A 16,157-nucleotide genomic window follows, 5' to 3' on the forward strand; every position below is an offset into this window, starting at 1 on the left:
CTTTAGCCAGGTAATCCAGGAAGGCTTCTTGGAGGAGGTGACATTTGTAACAAGGTCCTGATGGATAAAGAGGAGCCAGCCTTGGAAAGAGTGGGCCTGGGACACAAGGAACAGCATAGGCAAAAGTATGGAGAGGGGAATGAGCTCAGAGTGTTGGGGAGACAGGCAGCCAGTGAGTGGGGCTGAAGCAGGGAGACAAGGGAGATGAGGACAGAGAACAGCGCAGGGATGGAGGTACAATCCCCAGCCCCGGGCAGTGGGATGCCATGCATGGATTTAAACAGGGGGATGAGGGGGCGCCTGGGTGGCTCAGTCATTGAGCATCTGTCTTCGGCTCAGATCATGATCCCAGAATCCTGGGATCAAGCCCTGCATCAGGCTCCCTGCTCAACAGGAGGCCTGTTTCTCCCTCTCCCACTCCCCCTGCTTGTGTTCCCTCTCTCGCTGTGTCTCTCTCCCTGTCAAATAAATAAATAAAATCTTTTAAGAAATAAAATAAAAATAAACACAGGGATGAAGGGATCAATATACTTTTTGAGGAGAATAGCTGAAGGACTAGACTCTGCCCTGATTAGGTCAAGGCTATGGGTCAAGGCTGGGTCAAGCTGCCTCTCCTGCACCCCAGGCCAGGCCTGGTCAGGAATTCCGCTGCTAACACAGAGAGAAAGGTACAAGACACCAAGCAGGAACCCTGCAGAAGTACCCTGGGGCAGAGCGTAGGGAGGCCCCCTATCCCATTCAGGACTCTGGTCCACCCACAGAGCTGGAAGGCAGGTATCCGTCCGTCCGCCAGGCAGTCTGTCTGTCCATCTACCCATCAGCCCTTGGCGGCCTTGGGTCCAGAGCGGGTCTTCCACCGTTATGGTGTCAAGCTGCTCACGCAGTGACAGTTGGGTCTCTGAGTATTGTTCAGGCACGAACGCCGATCTTTCCCTTGACGCTGCCGAGTCCGACAAAAGTGAAATGACAAAGACATGTGAGAACCTCCCTTACTCATCAAGGACATGAGTGATTTTCTACAGAACTGGACAATAGCCTTCAAGCCCTGGAATCCTGGATGACTCAGATCCCGACTTTTGATTGCACTGCTGGAGGGGACAACCACGCTTGGTCTTTGGTGCTATTCACGATACAGTGACCACAGGCACGACACGCTGCCACGAGGGTGCCTTGTGACCGTTCTCTCCGCCACTGCCTGACATCTCTCTAGACAACCAACAGAACAGTAGCTCTAGGCCTGATGGGAAGCCTCCGCCAGACTCTGTGGTGTAAGTACGCACAAGTGGCCAGCTTCGGGACACAAGCGTTGACCGCGGACTTGGGGCAGGAAGTGCGACGGCTCACAGTGCTGCGGTGTTTCTGCCATATGAGTACCAGAGGTGTTGGTAACTGTGGGAGCACAGATGATCCGTGCACTGGGGCCGCCAGAACACGGAACTACAGACTGGGCGGCATCAACAACGGAACTGCATTGTCCCAGGGTTCTGGAGGCTGGAAATCCAAGAGTGAGGTCTCTGTAGGATTGCTTCCCTCTGGGGGCCGTGAGGGGAAATCTGTTGCACGCTCTCCCCTCGTTGGCTATCTTTGGCATTTTTTTGGCTTCTAGAAGCTTCTCCTTGATTTCCAAAGCCTTCAGCTTCAGGTGGCATTCCCCCCGTGGGTCAATAACATACGATGTTATGTGGGTTTCAGGGATAAAGCATGTTGATTCAACAGATCTGCATCTTACTCTGTGTTCACGCCAAGCGTAGCCTCCACCTGCCACTGCCCAAAGCAATTACAATAGTATCGTGTGATCTCATTCTTAGTAGAGGCTGTGTTTACTCCTGTGAGCCAACACAAGCAGGCTCCAGCATTATCAGAGGTCCTGGCCACAGCCCTCGGCCCTGCCCCAATTTCCTGGCTGACGTCCCTGCAGGCTCAGAGGAGGGACAGGTCAGGAGAGCTGGGTTAGCTCCTATAGTCTCCATCCCCAAAGCCTGGTCTCCTCCCACAGGAGAGGGGCTCCTAAGAAAAGAAGGCACAGTGACAAGCTGTGGTCACAGGGCTGTCCCGCCTGACCAGCCCAGAGAGGAAACGGTGCAAGTGCCCAGTATCAGGAAATGGCTCGGAATGCACAGCTAGCACTGTCCCCCTCAGGTGACCAACTGTCTCCATCTGCCTGGGGCACCAAATAGATCATCGCTGCTTTAGCACTAAGAGCTCTGCATCCTGGGAAACCCAGGACAGTTGGTCACTCTCACCTCGTTGTCCCACGGCCACGGCCAAAATAGAAGTGTTTTTAATGCTAAACTCGGTGAAAATAATCAGAAAGCGAAGGTGATGTCACGCCCTGTCTTGGGAGTTTGCTCTGAGACAGGGGCAGTCCCAGGTCACCTCAAAAATGCTCTGTATAGAGTGGACGAGGCTGTTGCTGATGTGTTTCTAGGTCAAGCCTAAAGGCGGCAGGGATGTGGGGAAAGGAAAAGCCACTTGGAGGGGTTGGATAAGTGCAGGACCCCGGAGCTGGCTCAAATCTTCCCTCTGTTCCACACTAGTGGTGTGACCTTTGGGAGATGACCTAACAGCTCTGTGCCTCAGTTTCCCCATCCGTAGCCCGTTCCCACCTACTGGGGTGGTCACGTAGCTTCAGTGAGAGCACCCCGGAAAGCACAACGTCTGACACGTAGCGGGCACGTAAGCAATGGTGCTGGGGAAGCAAAGCCCACTGATGGGATTGGGGGTGATTCTTTCCATTTTAGAGTTTTTTTCCATTGCTGCTCTAACGTAGTTTGCACAATAAAAGCAAAACAAAACTAAAACCCTTGGTATCTGTGTACACCAATGTATATAAATAGAGCCCAAAACCAAATGTTGGGCTGTGGCAGAAGGCACGATGGGGGGCTGCTCCCCGGATGCTGTGGCTGGCCCCAGAGCATTGCCACTCCTGGAGGTGTGTTGAGAACAGCTGACGGAAGGTACTGGTGCCTCACTGAAGGTATCCAACCCACGTGAGCCCTGAAGCCTGAGAAGGCAGCTCACTGGAGGGAACAAGAGGCACGCGAGCACAGCTCCCAAGTCAGAGAGGGTATCCGTACCGGCGGGGCAGCCCAGCACGGGCACGACACAGGTCCTCTTCCCCAGCCAGCGCAGATTATCTTCCAATTTGGGGCGGTCGTGGCCCTGGGGCCGGGGGGGGGGGTGTCAGTGGAGGGAGTCTGTCCTATGACACAGAAGGGGCAGCCACGCCCTCCCAAATGGGCTTTTCCACTTATCTGAGCTCCTACCCCCATGGTAAGCAGGTCCTGTGCGTGGTGGGTGAGGGAGGCCCCTAGGGAGCAAATGTTAGGAGGTGCTCGTGGTCAGATGCCAATGACCTTGACCTCCCTCTAACCCTCCGTGACTCCAGGAGGCAGACTGTTCTTATCCCATCTCACAGTCAAGACAAAACAAAATATAAAGGGCTCAGAGCACGGAGGTTCCTTGCCCTGAAAGTGGCCGAGTCGAGATTTGAACTCAGGCCTGTCAGGCTCCAGCACCTACTGGTTTAAGCACTGAGCCATCCTCCCCGCTGAGCACAGGGACAGCTCGCTAACCCTCAGGGGGCCGGCGTGGCAGAAGGCACCTCAAAACTGAGTTTGCAGGCTGGCGCGGGGGGCCCAAAAATGTCCAGCTCGCTGGGCGACCCTGGACAAGCCCCTTTGTTTCTGCAGGCCTCAGCTTTTTTTTTTTTTTTTTTTTTTTTTTTTTTTTTTAAGATTTTATTTATTTGTCAGAGAGAGAGAGAGAGAGAGCGCGGAGCACAGGCAGACGGAGTGGCAGGCAGAGGCTGAGGGAGAAGCAGGCTCCCCGCTGAGCAAGGAGCCCGATGTGGGACTCGATCCCTGGACGCTGGGATCATGACCTGAGCCGAAGGCAGCCGCTTAACCAACTGAGCCACCCAGGCGTCCCAGGCCTCAGCTTTTTGTCTGTAACAGCTGGTGGCCAGACTCCCAGATGGAGCCCACAGGGGCCAGGCAAGCCAAGCCCGAGACAGCAGGGAGGAACTGGGGTGGGCGAGCACGGGCCATCTTGGGGGGTGATGCTCAACTCCCGCCAACCGTCCCTTGAAGGGCTTTGGCCCAGTGTAGCCTGATCCTTCGGTTTTTCAAGAGAAGCCAGAAATCTGATTTTTATGTGAAAAATCTAAATGGTTTAAAGTTGAGAATGAATTTACATGGATTTAAAGCCCTTTGAGAATCAGTCAAAACCTATTTAGGGACAGACACCGCCCATGGACCTCCAGATTCCAGGGCAAACATTTTGGACATTGTCCAATAGCCACGCATCGCTTCTGGAGGAGTCTCGGGTTTTAGGAGGACCCATAGCTCCTCAGAATATCACCGCCTGGTTTCCCTGGCTGCTAAGTGTGGCCACGGGACCAAGTGACTCGGTCTGCCCATGGAGATCTTAGGATAAAGGCCCAGCAATCCCTCCTTCGCGTGTACAACGGCCCCCCAATGGGGACACTATCATTACTCGCTTTTTCCAGATGAGGACCCTGAGGCAGACGCCCCGAGTCACACCACCAGAGAGGAATAAAGCCAGGACTCTCCCCAGGCAGACTGGCCTCGGTCTCTCCCTCTCCGTGGGTCCTGGCACCACAGCAGAGCGAGGGCTCAGCAGGGGCGGGGCTGGCTCCCCGACAAGGGCACAGGCTCTCTGGCACCCAGCACGGAGCCCAGCCCGGCCCAGGAGCCCCAGCCCAACTGAGGGGGCCAGGGCAGCACAGTGGGCAAGATCGCAGACTCTGGAGCCCCAAAGACAAGCAGTTCCTCGTGGGTAAGCCTCCCGTGCCTCAGTGTCCTTGTCTCTCAAGGGGACAGTCAGGAGCACCAGCCTGGCAGGAACAAAAGCGTGTGCAAAGCGCGGAGCCCAGGGCCCAGCACGGTCTCCAGCAGGGAGCTCCACGATGTTCTAGCTCAGGCCAAGCCCCCGGGAACCAGGGAGAGTTTGGGACCTCAGGGGCCCGTGTGGGTGCCTTGGCCCATCTGTTCCGGGGTAGACTGGCCCCGGGCGGGGGTCAGAAATTGTGTGTCCCGAGCTCCTCCCACGCCCTCGGCCCCTCTCCCCAGCAGCCCAGGTCTGACCCCAGAATCTGCGGGACTCCCTGAGGGCCTCAAGGATCTCCCGGTGAGGCATGAGGAGCTGACGGGTAGAGGGTAAGCCCAGGGAGCTTGAGGCCCAGCCAGCCCCTCCCCTGGGTCTGAGAGGCCCCTTTGTGCCAGCCCGGCCCCACTCCCCACCTGCCATCTGCCTGGTCCCTGGGCTCCTGCTTCCCCGACTGCTGGGTTTGCTCACGTGACGCCCCCATCTGCTGGGAATCAGAAGGCAGGGTCTGGGGGTGCCATGTCCTCCCCCTACAGCCATGCCCCTGACTCCTCACCCCTGCCCTGCAGGAGCCCACCTGTGCCTGCATCCCTGGAAGGGGCCCCGCCCCCACCCCCCACCCCCTACCCCCACCTGCCTTCACAGCTCTGCTGAGGACCAAGGGACCTGTGGCCTGGCTCAGCCAGAGCATGGGCCACGTGACCCCCTTCAAGGCTTGCCTGCCTCCCCCTCCCATCTTTGCCACGCCCGCCCTGCTAGGAAGGCGATGGCCACAGCACACAGACCCTGCCTCTCTCGGCTGCCCTCCCTTCAGCTGGGGGCCCCCTCCCTCTCTGTCCCCACAGCCAGGAAGCTGCCCTGGCCCTAAATTTCCTCACTGCCCCCACTCAGCCTGCTTCTCTCCAGGCTAAAGAGGTCTTTACCTGGACTCCTATGTACTCAGCCTGTGGTTGCTGTATGACCTCCAGCAAATCGCGGCCCTCTCTGGGCTCCTCTCCATTCCAGACCCAAGGCCGCCTGCCACGGCTTCCAGTTTCATTGGCTTGGGATGGCGCCCAGAATTGGTCATTTTGTTCAAGCCTCTCCAGCCAGGTGCCTTCAGTGTCAAGAACAGGAGGGTGGTGTTTCTTTCTGAGGGTCTCGGGTATGAAGAGCCCCACCCTCCAAGGGCCTCCGTCACTGGTTCAGGCTGTGGTGTCGGGTACAGGAGGGCAGTGATCTGGAAGGCAGAGGCCCCACAGGGTCAAAGTCTAGGCCTCTCAGTGTTAGAGAATGAAACCCTCGGCTCACCCAACACCAAGAGGCCGCACCTGTTGCTCCGTAAACACACCTGCTCCCACTTCTGAGTGGCGGGACCCCTCGGGGAGGCCTCCTGCGGGCACTCGGCCAGGGCCACCCCATTCTGGCCATGCTGAGCCTCCGCCAGAGTGAGAAGGGCAGGCCTGTGCCACAGTCACCCGTGGGTGGGCCACAGGGCGTCACAGAGAGAGCCAGGCCCTGGAGATGCACACAGACCGAGAGTCCGATAGCCCTCCATCACCAACTTGAAGTGGCCTTGGATGAGTAAGTCCCTTTTCGATCCTGAGCCTCAATAGGCCTGGATTTAGCAACAGTGGGATGAGGTGCCCACCCCGGGTCCAACCCAGACTCAGAGCAGCACACAGCCTCATAACAGGAAGAGAAAGAAAAAAAAAGGTAAGCTAATTTTACTTTTTTCCAAGGCTTGCAGAAGTCGGTAGATAATATCCACGGTTAATAAATCAAGCAAGGGCTGTATAAGCATGTTATTTATTGCCCTGAGGCCACCACCACATGAACTAAAACTGTTAGAGTGGTTGCCTCTGAGGAGGGCGTTGGCAGGAAACTGGGCCTTTTGATAAGGCTTTTTTTTTTTAAACCAGTTCATGTTTTTTAATGTTTATTCATTATAAGTATTTATTAAAAGTGACTCAGCCTGTCCAGTGTTGTTCGGGGAGGTCAGCATTGCCAACAGAAGTATTTTGGGTTTTTAAGGCCAAAATAAAATCAAGTGTCCCGGTTGCAGAGTCGGGCTGCTGGGGTTCAAATCCCCACTCTGCCACGGACTAGCTGCGCCGCCTTGGACGAGTGACTTAAGCCCTCTGTGCCTCTTCTACAGGATAGTAATAATAATAATCCCATGCTGCTGGCATGTACAGTCAGCACTCCATTTTCTGAGCCAATATCACTTCATATACCTGCAACTCATATATGCCACTGTTTCACAAAAACGCGATTATTATGTTCTACACCGTGTGGACCACTTGCTTTCTTTTCTCTTGCCAAGATATAGTGGATATGGTTCTTCCAGATCAGGACATAGAGTTCCATTTCATTCTTTCGAATTGCTACAAGAATCCTGTCGCACGGAATAGAACATCCCCTTTCCGTAACCCCCTTCTGAAGGAAATGTAGGCAGTTGCCAGTTTTTAGTAAAATACACTTTACAGGAATTAGCACATATTTTGGGCCACACAGGTGGCTATTGTTGACAGATAGATTTCCAAGAGAGAGATTTCTGGGTTGCGTTGCATAGTTCATGCAGCTTAAACTTTTACAAATCCTGCTGAACGGTAGTGCTTACGCTTTAAAGTAGAACCTTAAGGGGCACCTGGGTGGCTCAGTCGGTTAAGCGTCTGCCTTCGGCTCAGGTCGTGATCCCAGGGTCCCTCTCCCTCTAGCACTACCTCTCATGCTCACTTCTTCACTCTCTCTCTCTCTCAAATAAATAAAAATCTTTTTTAAAAAACCTTAAAAAAAAAAAAAGTAGCACCAATTTAGGTTCCCAACAACACTGGAAGAAAGTGCTTGTTTTCCCCTACCCATATCAATGTTTTTTTTAACTTTTGCTAATCTAGAGAGGGCTGATATTATTGTTTTAACATTCCTATCTGTAATTATAAAGGAAACTTTTTCATAACTCCATTATCCATTCATATCTCTTCTTGTGTGAAACAAATGTTCATATCCTTTATATGAACATTTTTTAAAAGATTTTATTTATTTATTTGACAGACAGAGATCACAAGTAGGCAGAGAAGCAGGCAGAGAGAGAGAGAGGAGGAAGCATGCTCCCTGCTGAGCAGCGAGCCTGATGTGGGGCTCAATCCCAGGACCCTGGGATCATGACCTGAGCTGAAGGCAGAGGCTTTAACCCACTGAGGCACCCAGGCACCCCTATATGAACATTTTTAATTGGGCTTTTTGTCACTTTCTTACTGATTTATAGGACCACTTTGCATATTAAAATCCTAATTCTTTAATACATAGGAGACAATATTTTCTGGAGGTCTACTGCTTGTCTTTTAGCTAAATTCTTGGTGTCTTCGGTCATAGAAAGCGTACCATTATTATATAGTCAAATGTAACATTCTTTTATGATCTCTGGCTTTCATGTCTTGGGCTTTTCTTGTTAGAATTTATAAAAAATAAAATCTCCTCTGTATTCCTTTCATCCTCTTACGGTTTTTGTTTAGCACTTAATCCGTCCATCTTTAATCCATGAGGACTGTGCATGTGTGTGTATATGGTATGAGGTAGGGATCTAATTTTATTTCCTTCTAAATGGAAGGCCAGTAGTCCCAACACCATTTACTAATTAATCTATCAGTTCCTGGCTGACTTGTAATATCCCTTTGCCAAATGTAACTCTCTGACATTTTAAGCACCCTTGCTGTGACTGGCACATGGCAGAACTCGGAAAATGTCGGCTTTGGGAACAGCTGAAAATGATAGCTAAGTGGAAACCAGCATATACAATAGTGCAGCAAAGTACAGGTCTCAGAACTCAGATGTGGCAACAAATATGAGTGGTTTCTGACATATGTGAATATTTGTGGCTTTGGTTTTGATTTTGCTTTCAAAACAGCTTTATTATAATTTGCATATTTTAAGTGTACAAGATGGATGACAATTGTGGACACTCATGTAACAAACACCCCCGATCAAGATATAAGGCAATTTCATCTTTCCAGAAAGTTCCTCCATGCCCCCTTTGCAGTCAACCTGCCCTCCCTTCTCACCCCAGGGAACCATGATTCTTTTTAAACTGTGTGTATGTAACACATTGATAACATTTGCAGAGAAATAAACAGCCCACTGCAGCATGACCCTGTCAGCTCGGGAGGAAGACCAACTTCCCCTCTGGGAAAGGACTTCTCTCTTGGGGCTGACAAACCCCTCCCTGGACCTGTCTGGTTAAGAAGAGAGTGGGTAACCCAGATCCAGTCTCCCCAACTTCAGGCAAGCAAGTTTTCTCACCGTTTCACTGTTTTGTTTTTTTCCAAATCTAGAACTCAAATCTGCCAAATATTTACCTAATATTTTCTTTCAGATCTATAGATTTTTTTTTAAAGATTTTATTTATTTATTCGACAGACAAGAATCACAAGTAGGCAGAAAGGCAGGCAGAGAGAGGAGGAAGCAGGCTCCCTGCTGAGCAGAGAGCCCGATGCGGGCCTCGATCCCAGGACCCTGAGATCATGATCTGAGCGGAAAGCAGAGGCTTTAACCCACTGAGCCACCCAGGTGCCCCTAGATCTATCGATTTTTTAATGTCATTCAGAATGGTAGATTTTAAAAAGAAGGCGCAATATGCCTGTGTTAAATGACCAGAGTCACATGCCATAATTAAAGTCTGTGCACAAGGCTCGGGATGCCTGGCCGGCTCAGTCAGTAAAACAGGCAACTCTTGATCTCGGAGTCATAAGTTAGAGCCCCATGTTGGGCACAGAGGTTTGAAAATAAAACCTTGGGGCACCTGGGTGGCTCAGTGGGTTAAAGCCTCTGCCTCCGGCTCAGGTCATGATCCCAGGGTCCTGGGATCGAGCCCCGAGTTGGGCTCTCTGCTCGGCGGGGAGCCTGCTTCCTCCTCTCTCTCTCTGCCTGCCTCTCTGCCTACTTGTGATCTCTGTCTGTCAAATAAATAAAATCTTTAAAAAGAAAAGAAAAGAAAACCTTTAAAAAAATAAAATAAAGGCCAGGCATGAAACTACAATTAAAAATTAATCTCCCTTTGTCTTCTAAAACTACATTAATGTTGCCTCATGGGGAGAACCACAGACAAGAAAGAGGTAGTGCGCAGCAGAAGAAAAATCCGGAACTTGAAGACTAGGCTGGCGGCTTGAGGGCAGGAGTGAGGCTGGAGGGGAAAAGCCAGCTCCAGTGTGTCTGAGGGTCTGAGGGCTTCCTTCATCTCTAAAGCAATGGAGTTGCTGCGAGAACAGACCTGAACCCAAACGAGTCTTCCCCGCCAGGCCGTGAGGGAGTCAGACAACAACCCCTTAGCTCACAGGTTCTGGAGCCTTCCATGCACGAAAGGAAATTGGTATTTGAGGAAAATGCCTCAAGGGGAAAGTACCTTGGGAGTCAGACCCACCGAGATCCATTTGTACTGAGTGCTGTGACCTCGGGGAGGAGAAGAGCCTTGCTGAGCCTCAATTTGCTCACGGGCAAGATGAGTCTAATAATAGTCCCTCACTGGGAGGGCGGAATGACCTGGGGTTCGCAGCCCACATCCCTCGGCACAGCACTGACTCTATAAATGATAGCCAGTTACCTTCTATTTCCTCCCAGGATCTTGGAGGATGCAAATCCACAGATATCAGCCTTTGTCCAAGTGACTAAGTGGTTAATAAAATCAGTCCCTGTTGAAAGAAGTCGCTCTGGAAGTCGTCAGTTTTATTAATTAATTGCTCATTAAGGTCTTCCTGTTTTGCTAATGGGACCAATTAGCTGCCTGCAGACTGGTGGCCTAACTAAATGATAACTAATTTGAGGGCTGGCCTGGAGCCCCAGCAGGATATGGGTGTGCCCCCCACCCCTCCCCCCACCCCCCACTCCCCCCCACCCTCTCGCCTCCCCCCACCCCCACCCAGCTCCAGGAGGGGAACTCCAGCATCTGCTCTGGAACCTCGGACAAGGCTCTTCTGAGTTCTGGCTCCCTCTGCAGTGGAGGCCCAGGGGCCTGCAAAGGCCTGAGAGCTGACTCCAGCCCCTGTGGCCTGGCAGGAGAGGTGGGGGACGTGGGTGGGCTGGGAATTATGGTCTGCATTACGGAACACGGTTGCAGTGCCAGGCCCTGGGGATCCCTCCAGCCCTGCCCCGTGGGAGCTGCTCTCCACGCACTGGTGAGGCACTCTGGCGCTAGGAGAGGTCAGATAGTAGGGTGATTGGGTGGTGGTCCCCGTGCTCAGGGTCTGCACTGCCTTTCCCCTGCAGTGGGGGCAGGTAGAAATCGGGGCCACGTGCTAGGAGGGACAGCCCTGTGTGCCTGATGGGCAGCCTTTATCCACAAGGTCCCCCATCCCATTTCTTTCATGGTGGCCTGAGGCCCGGAGGTGGGCAGGGACCGATGGGAGGCACGGAGCACAAGGCTGGAACTCAGGTGTCCTGTCTTGGCTCAGGGGGGTCTAGATGGAGCAGGTGTGGGAGACGCAGAGAGGGAGGCCTGCCTGTCCAGCTAGCAGGCTGCAGCACCTTCTCCCCCGGGGTGTCAGCCAGTGCCCCTCCCTCCCCCGTGGGAAGCTGCTTACAAGCCAGACCTTGGGTAACACCTTCTCAAAGGCTGTGGGTGTGAGAGCAATTGGTTTGAGGCTGTGAGTTCTCAACCCCGTGGATTCCAAGAAGGCAGCTTCAACCATCATCCCACTGCACATGCCCAGCCCTTGTGGGTCCTCGAGTCACTTGTCTACTCTCCTGTCACCTCCATGAGCTAGTTACCATCACGGTCATCCCCATACTGCAGATCTGGAAACAAAGGCATAGAAAGGTTGGGTGACTTGCCTGAGGTCGCATAGCTCCTACAGGGGGCCCGGAATCTCCACTGACCACCCGGGCTTCAGAGTCCGAGTTCCTAACCCTCCCACCCTACTGCCCCCATCTCATGAACTCTCCATGGAAAAGAAGGCAGGAGGTCCTCCGGGCAGCTGTCTGCGGGACAGGTGGACATGGGAGAGGTGACTGATAGATGTCCCAGGAGCTGGGGAGTCAGGCTTCACTTTCCCACCTTCCTGAGGACGGGCATAGGAAGAAGGATTTCATAGCATCTATCTGCTAAAAACCCAGGGCCCATCCATCAGTCATATGGGAATGAGCAGGCCCATTTTTCAATTTGATAGGGAAAGGAGATGAAGATTCTGTAGATTTAAACAACTCTGTTAATACAGATTTAATGAGCAGAAATAGAACACGGCACACAGCAATTACAAAAATACCCATTTCAAGCACATCAAGAACGTGTACAATCATGGCTCATATTCTAGGCCATAAAGCAAATCTCAATGAATTTCCAAGACTTTAGTATCCCTGAACCCAGTGTAATTAAGGAGGACATCAATATATAAAAGTCCTAGAAAAACGTTGCTTACCTAAGCAGACTGAAATATATACAGAAATCTTGAACAATCTTATACATTGTATAACTTGTATCTATGGTTAAAAAAAAAAAAAATTCTCCCACAGGGTAAACTCATGACCAGAAAGCTTCACTAGCAACATTCCAGAAAGAAAAAATTATTTCACGTTGGCTCAAACTCATTTTATGAGGCTAGCACCACCTTTTTTTTTTTCCCCCTTAAAGATTCTGCCCATTTATTTGAGAGAGAGAGACACAGTGAGAAAGGGAACACAAGCAGGGGGAGTCAGACAGGGAGAAGCAGGCTCCCCACTGAGCAGAGAGCCCAATGAGGGGCTCGATCCCAGGACCCGGTGGTCATGACCTGAGCGGAAGGCAGATGCTTAATGACTGAGCCACCCAAGCGCCCCGAGACTAGCATCATCTTAACACCAAAACCTCACCAGACAGCCTGAGAAAGAAAATTATAGGCCACTCTCTCTCAAGAATGTAGATGCAAAAATCCTAAACAAAATACTAACAAACTAAATATAGGAGCACCTGGGTGGCCCAGCCAGTTAAACATCAGACTCTTGATTTCCGCTCAGGTCATAATCTCAAGGTCGTGAGATCAAACCTCCAGCCCGGGGTTAAGCATGGAGCCTGCTGAAGATTCTCTCTCTCTGCCTCGCCCTCTGCCCCTCCCCAACACCCTGCTTGCATGCAAGCACTCTCTCTAAAAAAAACAAACAAACAAAAAAAACACAAAAAACAAAACAAAAAAAACCTAAATCCAGTAACATATAAAAGAGTAATATGATGATCAAGTTAGACTTAACCAATGCAAGGTAGATTCAACATTAGAAAAAAAAATAGCATATTTCACGACATTAATAGATCAAAGGCAAAAATTCTAATGATCATAGCAATATATACAAAAGAGATGCTTGACAAAATTCAATACTCATTAATGATTTAATAAAAAAAAAAAAACACCTTAGCAAACGAGAAATAGAAATGAACTCACTAGGGGCGCCTGGGTGGCTCAGTGGGTTAAGCCTCTGCCTTCTGCTCGGGTCATGATCTCAGGGTCCTGGGATCGAGCCCCGCATCGGGCTGTCTGCCCAGCAGGGAACATGCTTCCCCCTCTCTCTCTCTGCCTGCCTTTGCCTACTTGTGATCTCTCTCTCTCTGTCAAATAAACAAATAAAATCTTAAAAAAAAAAATGAACTCACTAAATCTGATAAAAGATATAACAGCAAATGTTACACTTTAAGGTGAAACTGTAAAAATACTTTCCCTTTGAGATTGGTAGCTAGATAAGGAAGACCACTGTCACTATAGCTCTCTGATATTGTTCTTTAAGAACTAACCTGTACGATAAAAAAAAAAATGAAACATACAAGGATTAGAAAGAAAAAAATAGACTTCATTTATAAAATGATTTATTAAAAAATCTACAGATAAGCTATTAGAATTGATAAGAATATTTAGTAAGATTGCTGGATACAGAAAATAGTATGAAAACATCATTAGGCAACACAATATAGCAGCCACAATTAGAAAATCAAAATTTGGGGCGTCTGGGTGGCTCAGTCATTAAGCATCTGCCTTGGGCTCAGGTCATGATCCCAGGGTCCTGGGATGAAGCTCTGCATCAGGCTCCCTGCTCAGTGGGGAGTCTGCTTCTCCCTCTTCATGCCTCCTGCTTGCGTTCCCTCTCTCAATGTATATCTCTCTCTGTCAAATAAATAAAATCTTTTGAAAGAAAGAAAGAAAGAAAATCAAAATTTGCGGGCCTCCTGGGTGGCTCTTAAGCATCCAACTCTTGATTTTGGCTTAGGTCATGATCTCAGGGTCATGGGATCGAGACCTGCTTAGGACTCCAGGCTGAGTGTGGAGCCTGCTTAAGATTCTCTCTTTCCCTCTGCCCCTCCTTCTGCTCGCTCGCTCTCTTTCTCTCTCTCTAAAAATAAATACATAAAATCTTTTTTTAAAAAAGGGAATCAAATTTTTTATTTTATTTTATCTTTAAGATTTAATTTTTTAAGTTAATCTTTGCACCCAGAATGGAGCTCAAACTTATGACCCTGAGATCATGCACACTCCATCAACTGGGCCAGCCAGGTACCCAGAAAATCAAAATTGTTGAAGATCACTGTAATAAGAGCTACTCACTGTCAGATGGCCCTAAATGAGCCCCACTTCCTGGTAGTCAAGCCTTTATGTCGTCCCCCCCCCCCATTTTTATGGGCTGTATTTGGTAACTCACTTCTAATGGATAGAATATGGCAGAAATCACGAGATGTCACTTCTGATATCAAGTTATTAAAAGATTATAGATTCTATTTTGGGTGTTCTCAGATCACCCGTCCTGGGGAAGCCAGCTGCCACATGTGAGGCAGCCCTGTGGGTCTCCTGCACAAGTCAAGCCTTCAGATGGGACCAGCCTAACCGTCAAACTTAACCACAATCTCATAAAAGACTTTAAGCCAGAGCCATCCAACTAGGTGCCTGACCCACAGAAACTGGAGTGAATAAATGTTTCTTATTGTAGCCACTACATTTTGGGGTGCTTAGTTACATGTCAATAGGTAGCTAATACAACCTCCATTTTAAGTAGTTCAAAAGAAATCAAGTATCTAGAAATAAATCCAACCAGAAATGTGCAAATTTTCGATAAAATTCTAAAACATAATGGGACAAGAAGAAACAGACTAGAGCACACCCTCACAGTCCCACACATATGTGGCCGCCTGGCTTATGACAGACGTGACATTTCAGAGTATCGTGGAAAGAGGTGACTTTTCAGTAAATAGAGCTAGGACAGTTGGGTCTCCATACAGGGGAAAACACAAAATTTGACCCTAACATGTAACGGGTCATGAAAATCAATTGCAGGTGAATTACAGACCTGGTAGTGCCAAGTCATAAACCTTCTGGACAATAATATAGAAGGATGTCTTCCTGACTTTGAAGCTGGAAGGCAGGTCTTAAACACAAAGAGCACAAACTGTAGAGTAAAAGTTTATATATAATCCATTAATCTCTGATGAATTTCAGTTAATCAAAAGACTACAGGGGAAAAAAGTGAAAAGACACATCAGAGACTGGGAGAATATATTTGCAATGTAACTGACAACAGAGTAGTATCCAGAATATATAAATATCTCCTACAAATCAATAAGAAAAAGAGAAGACAGAGACAAGGGTTTGGGTGCAACAGAGTATCCAGAAGATGATTCCAGAGGCAGGAGGGAGGGTTGGGGTGAGTGAGACGGGGTGGGCAGACACCCCAATATGAGGACATCAGGTCGCTGCTGAAGGCAATGGGGACTCCATGACCTCTGGGGAGCGCCAGAGCTATCTCTGTGAAGGTTAGGAAACTGGATAGGGTACCTCCCCATCAACAATCATCCCACCATTCCAATCTTTTCCACAATCCCGGAGAAGGTAGAACGTGGGAAGGCTGGCCCTCAGACAGTGGCAGTTTTGTTCACCACAAAGCGATCAAAATCGGAGCAACATTGGCACCAGAGGCGTCTGCTACAAACACAAACAACCCAGTAGAAAACAGGCAACAGATCTGAAGAAACACTTTTTAAAAAAAGAAGAAAGAAATCCAACCGATACATATACGAAGAGGAAAATGAGTCTATCTGTGCACACCAGCTTCAAGGAAGAATGTCCGTGCATTGCTTGCAACAGCAGACCTGCAAACGTCCCAGACATCCCCCAGCAGGAGGCTGGGCTCCCAGCTTGTAATGTTCACCCTATTGGAATAGCATTGCTCCCCCTACTGGAATAGCCTGCAGCCATGCCACGAACGTGCACAACCTCGACCTACACACAGAGCCTGCAAATACAATGTTTGAATGCAAGGAATGTAGGCTTTCATTTCCATAGACTTGCCAAACAGGCCAAACAGGCGAAACCCAGGCCCGGTTGTTTAGAGAT

This window comes from Martes martes, assembly GCF_963455335.1.
Source record: "Martes martes genome assembly, chromosome: 17".
In the NCBI taxonomy this organism is placed as follows: domain Eukaryota; kingdom Metazoa; phylum Chordata; class Mammalia; order Carnivora; family Mustelidae; genus Martes; species Martes martes.